The sequence below is a fragment of the Hipposideros armiger genome, unplaced genomic scaffold (assembly GCF_001890085.2).
Source record: "Hipposideros armiger isolate ML-2016 unplaced genomic scaffold, ASM189008v1 scaffold_502, whole genome shotgun sequence".
NCBI classification, from domain to species: Eukaryota; Metazoa; Chordata; class Mammalia; order Chiroptera; family Hipposideridae; genus Hipposideros; species Hipposideros armiger.
In genome coordinates this window covers 720,994-727,230 of record NW_017731852.1, presented here as the reverse complement: position 1 = coordinate 727,230, position 6,237 = coordinate 720,994, and the positions used below count along the sequence as shown (strand labels likewise).

Sequence of the window (6,237 nt, the reverse complement as noted above, 5' to 3'; positions counted from 1 at the left end):
AAAAAAAAATTATTGGAGCTTGGATGGGATGTGTTGCCACACCCACCATACTCGCCTGACCTTGTGCCATCAGACTTCCACTTGTTTCACTCTCTTCAAAACTCCTTGCGTGGTATAATGTTCAATTCAGATGAGGCTGTAAATCAGCACCTTGTTTTTCACAAATAAAGACAGGTCCTTCTAGGAACAAGGAATTATGAAGTTCACTGAAAGATGGCAAAAGGTTATTGAACAAAACGGGCAATATATCATTGATTGTTCTTTGTTCTTTATATAAATAAATGACCTTCGAAAAACATAGATAAAATACATCATGACTTTTCTGACAACTCAACAGTATCAAGGTAATACTGACCTTATAGAAAAAATGAGCTAGGATGTGTTCTCTCCTCTTCCGTTTTTTTTTTTGTTGTTGTTGTTGGAAGAGTTTGAGAAGAATTGGCATTAACTCTTCTTTAAATGTTTGAATTCAGTGAAGCTGTCTGGTGCACTTTCCTTTGGTGGGAGGCTTTTGGTTACTGCTTCAATCTCCTTGTGTGGCACAGGTCTCTTCAGATTTTCTATTTCTTCCCCAGTCAGTTTTGGTTTCTTCTTCAGTCAGTTTGTTTCTAGCAATTTGCCAGTTTCATCTAGGTTATCTAATTTGCTGGCATAAAATTGTTCATAGCATTCTCTTATAGTCCTTTTTATTTATTTCTGTAAGATTGGTAATGTCCCCACTTTGATTTCTGATTTTAGTTACTTGATTTTTTTCTCATTTCTGGGTCCCTGTTTTGTGTCATCTCAGCATTCATTAGTTGCTACTCTAACCCCTTTGTTAGAAACATGAAAAATCGCCATGGCAGTAGGGACTATATTTGTCTTGTCACTGTTGTAACTACCTAACCTGGCACAGAGTATACCTCAGTAAATGTCGGGTATGAAAAGGACTGGGAAAGGGGCTGCCCCACAGCCCTCGGAGGAAGACAGGCTGTTGAGTCTTTTTTTTGCCTGGGCTGATGGCCCTCCAGTGCATCTCCGCAAGACTTGGCAGAGCTCCAGCACAGACCTGACTCCTACCCTCCCCTGGCAGTGAAGGTCACCCTTCTTGGCTCGACATGTGAGGCCCTGAATAGCCTGTCCCCTCCCACCATATCTTCCGCTATCCACCTCCCCCCATTTCCCACTCTAGCTGTCCTGCACTTGGCAGGTCCCTCTGACATCCTGCTCTGGTCTAACACCTGCTTGTCCTTCAGGTCTCCATTCAGCAGTTGTTCCCTATGGAGACCAGCCTGTGTGTGGACATTCCTCTAGAATGCTGACCACGCAGCCTTGCAGCATCCTGTGACTACCCCCCCAACACACACACACACACACACACACACACTGGCTTCGAGCCCCATGTGGGGAGTGGTGCATCTGTAATCTGCCAACTGTCTCCGGCTCTCTGCACATCATTTGGCACCTGTTTTAAAATGTAGGTTTTATTATTATGCAGGTCTGGTGAGGCAAACAGATCAGGAGAGGACTGCCATTAAAAATACAACTCATAGATCCCAAGAGAAGGGGGCATGCTACACCACACAGGGCCATATGGTGGGGAGGGATGCCGGGGGTGGGGACAGTCAGGAGGCAGAAGAAAGGGGGGGGGGTGGACAACCATTGTGGTTTCCATAGGAAGGAATGGGCAGGGCAGTATAAGCAGGTTTAGGATTGGCTGATTTGAATAGTAATTTCAATATGCTCTGGGGCTTAGGGGCTGGCCCTGGTTGTCTGGCACCTGACCCTGGGGTGATCAGAAATAATGCCTCCTGGAGTAAGAGTCAGATAACAGGAGTGGTTGGGGGTATGGTTCTGGATTGGCTGGTTTGTATATGAAAGGTGCACAACAAGCCAATTCATTTACTCTCTCTACGAATTGGCTAGCCCTGGGAGGGGCAGGCCTTCTGAGATCTCCAAGGCCCCAGCTGTCAAAATCTCAGAATAAAAAAGACATGCTTGGAGCACAGAGAGTTTTTATGGCAGTGAAATACTCTATGTTACGATAATGATGGATACATGTCATTATACATTTGTCCAAACCCACAGAATGTCCAACACCAGGAGTGAACCCTAATGTAAACTGTAGACTCTGGGTGATGATGATATGTCATTGTGCATTCATCAATGTAACAAATGTCCTATTTGGTGGGGATGTTGATAGTGGGGGAGGCTGTGCCAGTGTGGGGCATGGGGTACATGGGGATTCTCTGTACCTTCCCCATAATTTTGCTGGGAAAATTAAACTGCTCCAAAAAAACAGCCTTAATAAGAAATAAAAAAAATAAAGAACAAAAAAATTATGAGTTGATCATTATCTATGGCTAGAACTGCACTGTTCAAAAAGGTAGAAACCAGCCATGTGTGGCTGGCCCCTGAAATGCACTGCAGGTGTACAGTAAACCACGTTTTGAATACTTACAATGCAAAAAATGAAAGTATCTCATTAATCATTTTTATTTGATTACATGTTGAAATGACAATATTTTGATAGAGTTAATTAAAATACATAATTAAACATTTAAAGGCATGTTTAATATTATATGTGGAATAAAGGAGTCAGACCTAAGCTTGGAATCTGGATCTTACTTGTTTAGGCAACTTAACTTCTCTGGGCCTCAGTTGATTGTTTTTTCCCTGTAAAATGGGGCTAAATATTAATCCTCTAGGATTACTGTTACTTTAAGTCACTCTCTTTAAAGGAGCGCAGCCCGTCCCCACCGTCTCCCTGTCACTCAGTATTTGTAGCAGTGATCCTAACCTCACAGCATCTTGCTTCATTTTTTGGCTGTTTGTCTTGTCTGCTCTGCACTCGGACCATCTGTCTCTTTCACTGCTTGTCCTGGCACCCAGTCCAGTGCCTGGCATACAGAAAGTACTTGCTAAGTGCTGAATGAATAACAAGTGGCCCCCACACGGGCATCTAGTAAGGATCAGTGATATCCTTGTCATCTTTCATGGCTGGGACACATCTGCTTCCTCACTGCAGTCACCCCAGGGCTGGTATGTAAGAGGCACCCAGAAAACCTGTGTGGAAGGGGTGAATGGAGTTTAGGAGTTTTAAAGAAGTTCTCGGGACCTGTCTCCTCAGGGCCTACCATCCTCCCTCCTCATGCCACCCTTGCCCCAACCTGGCAGGGCTGGTATCAGGCAGTCACCTTCCCAACTGGGGGCAGTCCAGCTGGCCTGGCCGCCACACACCCAGTAAGAGCAGGAGAAACACAAGGACTGAGGCCAAGGCCATGACCAGTGCCAGTAGCCTGAGTACCCCGCCCTGGCCGTTACTGCAGCTGCCGCCTGGAACAGAGGTGGCTGGTCAGTCTGGGAAGGGAAGCTCCTCAAGGCCGGCCTTGCAGGAGGGAGCAGGGCCAATCACATTGGGAACGCAGCAAAAGGGGTCACATAGGGACAGTCTCTAAACCAAGTCCCTGAAAGTCAGGCCACAGCTGGCAAGTCATCCTGGAAACCCCCCCCCCCCCCCCCCCCCCAGTTGCTTGGCAACCACTGTGCATCTGGACCAGAGCAAGAGGTAGCTGGGCACAACAGGAGGCCAGGCCTGGCAAACAGAACACCTGTCTCCCCATGAGATGTATGATGATGGGGTGGGGAGAGAAGGGCCCCCAGATGCTTCTCTCAGAAGGACCTGGAGTCACCAGAGATTCAGGAGAGGTGTGAGGGGAGTCTGATATGCAAAAGCAACTGCAGGAGGACCCCTAGTTCAGCTGGTGATACTTCCCCAGTATCTTTCCTAATGACCCCTAGGCCTCTGCTCAACGGCCCTCCCCCATTAGGGGTCCGTCCCCCTTTCCTTTACAGTATTTAAGAAATAAAAGTTGATTTTTCTGGCCAAAAAAAAAATGCAAATGATTTGGCCTCCCTGACCTTCGGTCTCTTCTATTAAGTGGGCCAACGTTGAGCACCTGGGAGGATCCTCAAGCAGAGAAATAAGAGTGAGCGGGTACTCAGCCTGCAGAGGAGCTCACTTAAAGGAAGCAATTGGTGTTTTCCCTCTCACAGCCCTGTGCCCACCCTGCTCTGCAGGTGAGCCACCTGTCTACACCCAACAGAGATGCCTTCCACGGGGTGCCTCCCAGAACAGAGCTATTGCGGTGTCCATCACCTGTGCACTGCAGTCTGCCCTGCAGGCCCTGGGGTGTGGTCAGTCCCTGAGCTTGGCTCAGCTCCAGGCTGGAGACCACCCCTGATAGCCCCCATTGTCACAACTGGTGACCAGGAAGCAGGAGGTGGCTTTTGTCAACCCCAGCTGCGCTCACTTCTCACGTGATGAGGAGAGGGTCCCCTGCTGGAAGCAGTTAACCCTTAACGGGGGAGCTGCTGTAAGAGCGGAAGAGGCTTCCCCTCTCCCCAGTTCAGCCTTGACGGAGAATTTGTGGCCCTCCTCACACTCAGCCGCTGCGGTCCTCAGAACTCCGGGTTTTCATTTATGGCCTCGTCTCCCTGACCCTCTTCCGACCCAACACATGGGTCCTGAACCCGGTCCAAGAGCGCGCAAGTCCCACTCCGCTCTGAGTCCTGGTTCTTGAGACCTCCTTACCCCGTTAAGGCTGCCAGTGGAACAAACCATGAAGGGCCGGGTGGGCAGGGGACTCGCTCGCCTGGGATCTCGGCCAAGTCTGGATAACGCCACGTCTTGGCGCCCGTCCGCCCGGGGGCAGGCAGGAGCAATGGCCCGGAACGGGGAGTCTGGCTCCAGCCCGCCACGCCGCGTCCCCACGCCCGCAGCCACGCGCAGCCGTGTCCCGGTCCAGCCTCACTCACCCCGGGGGCCGCCACGGCCACGGCCACGGTCACGGTCACAGGACCGCTGGGCGCCCTATCTGGGGTTTGTCTTAGCGGCTCGGGTAGGGCGGGGTCCGTAAGCTCCGCCCCCGGCCTAAGCCCCACCCAGAAAGCCCTGCCCCCGGCACTAAGTGCCTTCCATCAAGCCCTGCCCCTAGCCCCACCTTCGGCACGAAGCACCACGCAGCCAGCCTCCTGACTCTGCCCAGGGGAGTGAACGAGGAGCCCCCCACCACGGCCCCCTAGTGGAGCAGGAGAGATGAAAAAGGGGTACAAGGTGTGATAAATACCAGGAGTGATCTACAGCTAAGGATGTGGGCAACGAAAAGTTAAAAGTGAAAAGCAATCAGCTGTGAGGTCTCTGCAGCTGCCCCTTCTCCCTACCTCACCCCATCCTCCACCCCGTTCCGGATGGGCCACACCACCCAGGGAAAGAAGAAATGCCTTCTAGATGATTTCATTCCTGCCGGTGTGGTTATGTTGGGATGGTCTTCCAAAACCAAAGCATGTCTTTGTTGTAGTGGTTAATAGTTTTATTGAGATTATTCTCAAGATAATATTCGGGAAAATTCACATGTTGTGCATTGCACCCATTGCAAGTGGACCATTCCGTGGTGTTTACTGTATTCGCAGAGTCGCTGGACCATCACCACTATCTAATACCAGAAAAACAACAAAATACCCCTTTTGCAGTCACCCCTCATTCTTCACCCCTCCCAGCCCATGGCAACCACTCCTTTTACTTTCTGTTTCTATAGATTTTCCTGTTCTCAACACCAGGGCATTTCTGTGACATAAGTCACACCATTATGTGGAAAGAGAGAAAAGTGGGGTAAAGTCAGGACCGCAGGAGAATAGGTGGCTTGGGAGTGGGGAGCAGTGATGAAGGCTCTTCCTGGCGCTCTAGGCAGCCTGCAGGAAGCCACCAGGTGTGAGGCAGGAGAGGGAATGGGAGGAGAAGAAAGGGCCCTTTAGGGAGAAAGCAGAGTGCTGAGAGGCCCAGGATGGGGGAGGAAGGCGAGGGAGATCACAGGGCAGCCAGCCTTCAAGTGGCCGGGTGGAGGTGAGGTCTGGGCTGTCCATCAGCGTCCATCTGCATCCATCCGTCAGCCTCTCATTGCCAAGGGAGCCTAGCCCATCTGTCCCAAATCCGACTAGTTAGTTGAGAGAGCCGGTGTTTCCTAATTTGGGCCCAGTTGCCCCCAATTCCCCTCCAGGTGTACCCTGACCTTGGGTAGAGGAGCTAGACAGCGATTCTCAGCCTGTGGGTCGCGACCCCTTTGGGGGTCGAACGACCCTTTCACAGGGGTCGCCTAAGACCATTGGAAAACAAAAAGATATTTACATTACGATTCATAACAGTAGCAAAATTACAGTTATAGAGTAGCAATGAAAATAATTTTATGGTTGGGGGTCACC

At 50.3% G+C, this 6,237-nt stretch overlaps 1 protein-coding gene across 6 annotated transcripts in view; it reads left to right on the top strand.

Annotated features, from left to right (window-relative positions):
- CCL25 (C-C motif chemokine ligand 25) overlaps positions 1–6,237 on the top strand; it is a 32,117-nt gene that overhangs the window by 22,025 nt on the left and 3,855 nt on the right. The window contains exon 1 of one of the 6 annotated variants that reach the window (XM_019667687.1): positions 3,921–4,059. The exons of the other annotated variants lie outside the window; for them this stretch is intronic. The gene's annotated coding sequence lies outside the window, so the exon portion shown is untranslated. Of the gene's footprint in view, positions 1–3,920; positions 4,060–6,237 lie in introns of those variants that run through there. 6 annotated transcript variants of the gene reach the window in all.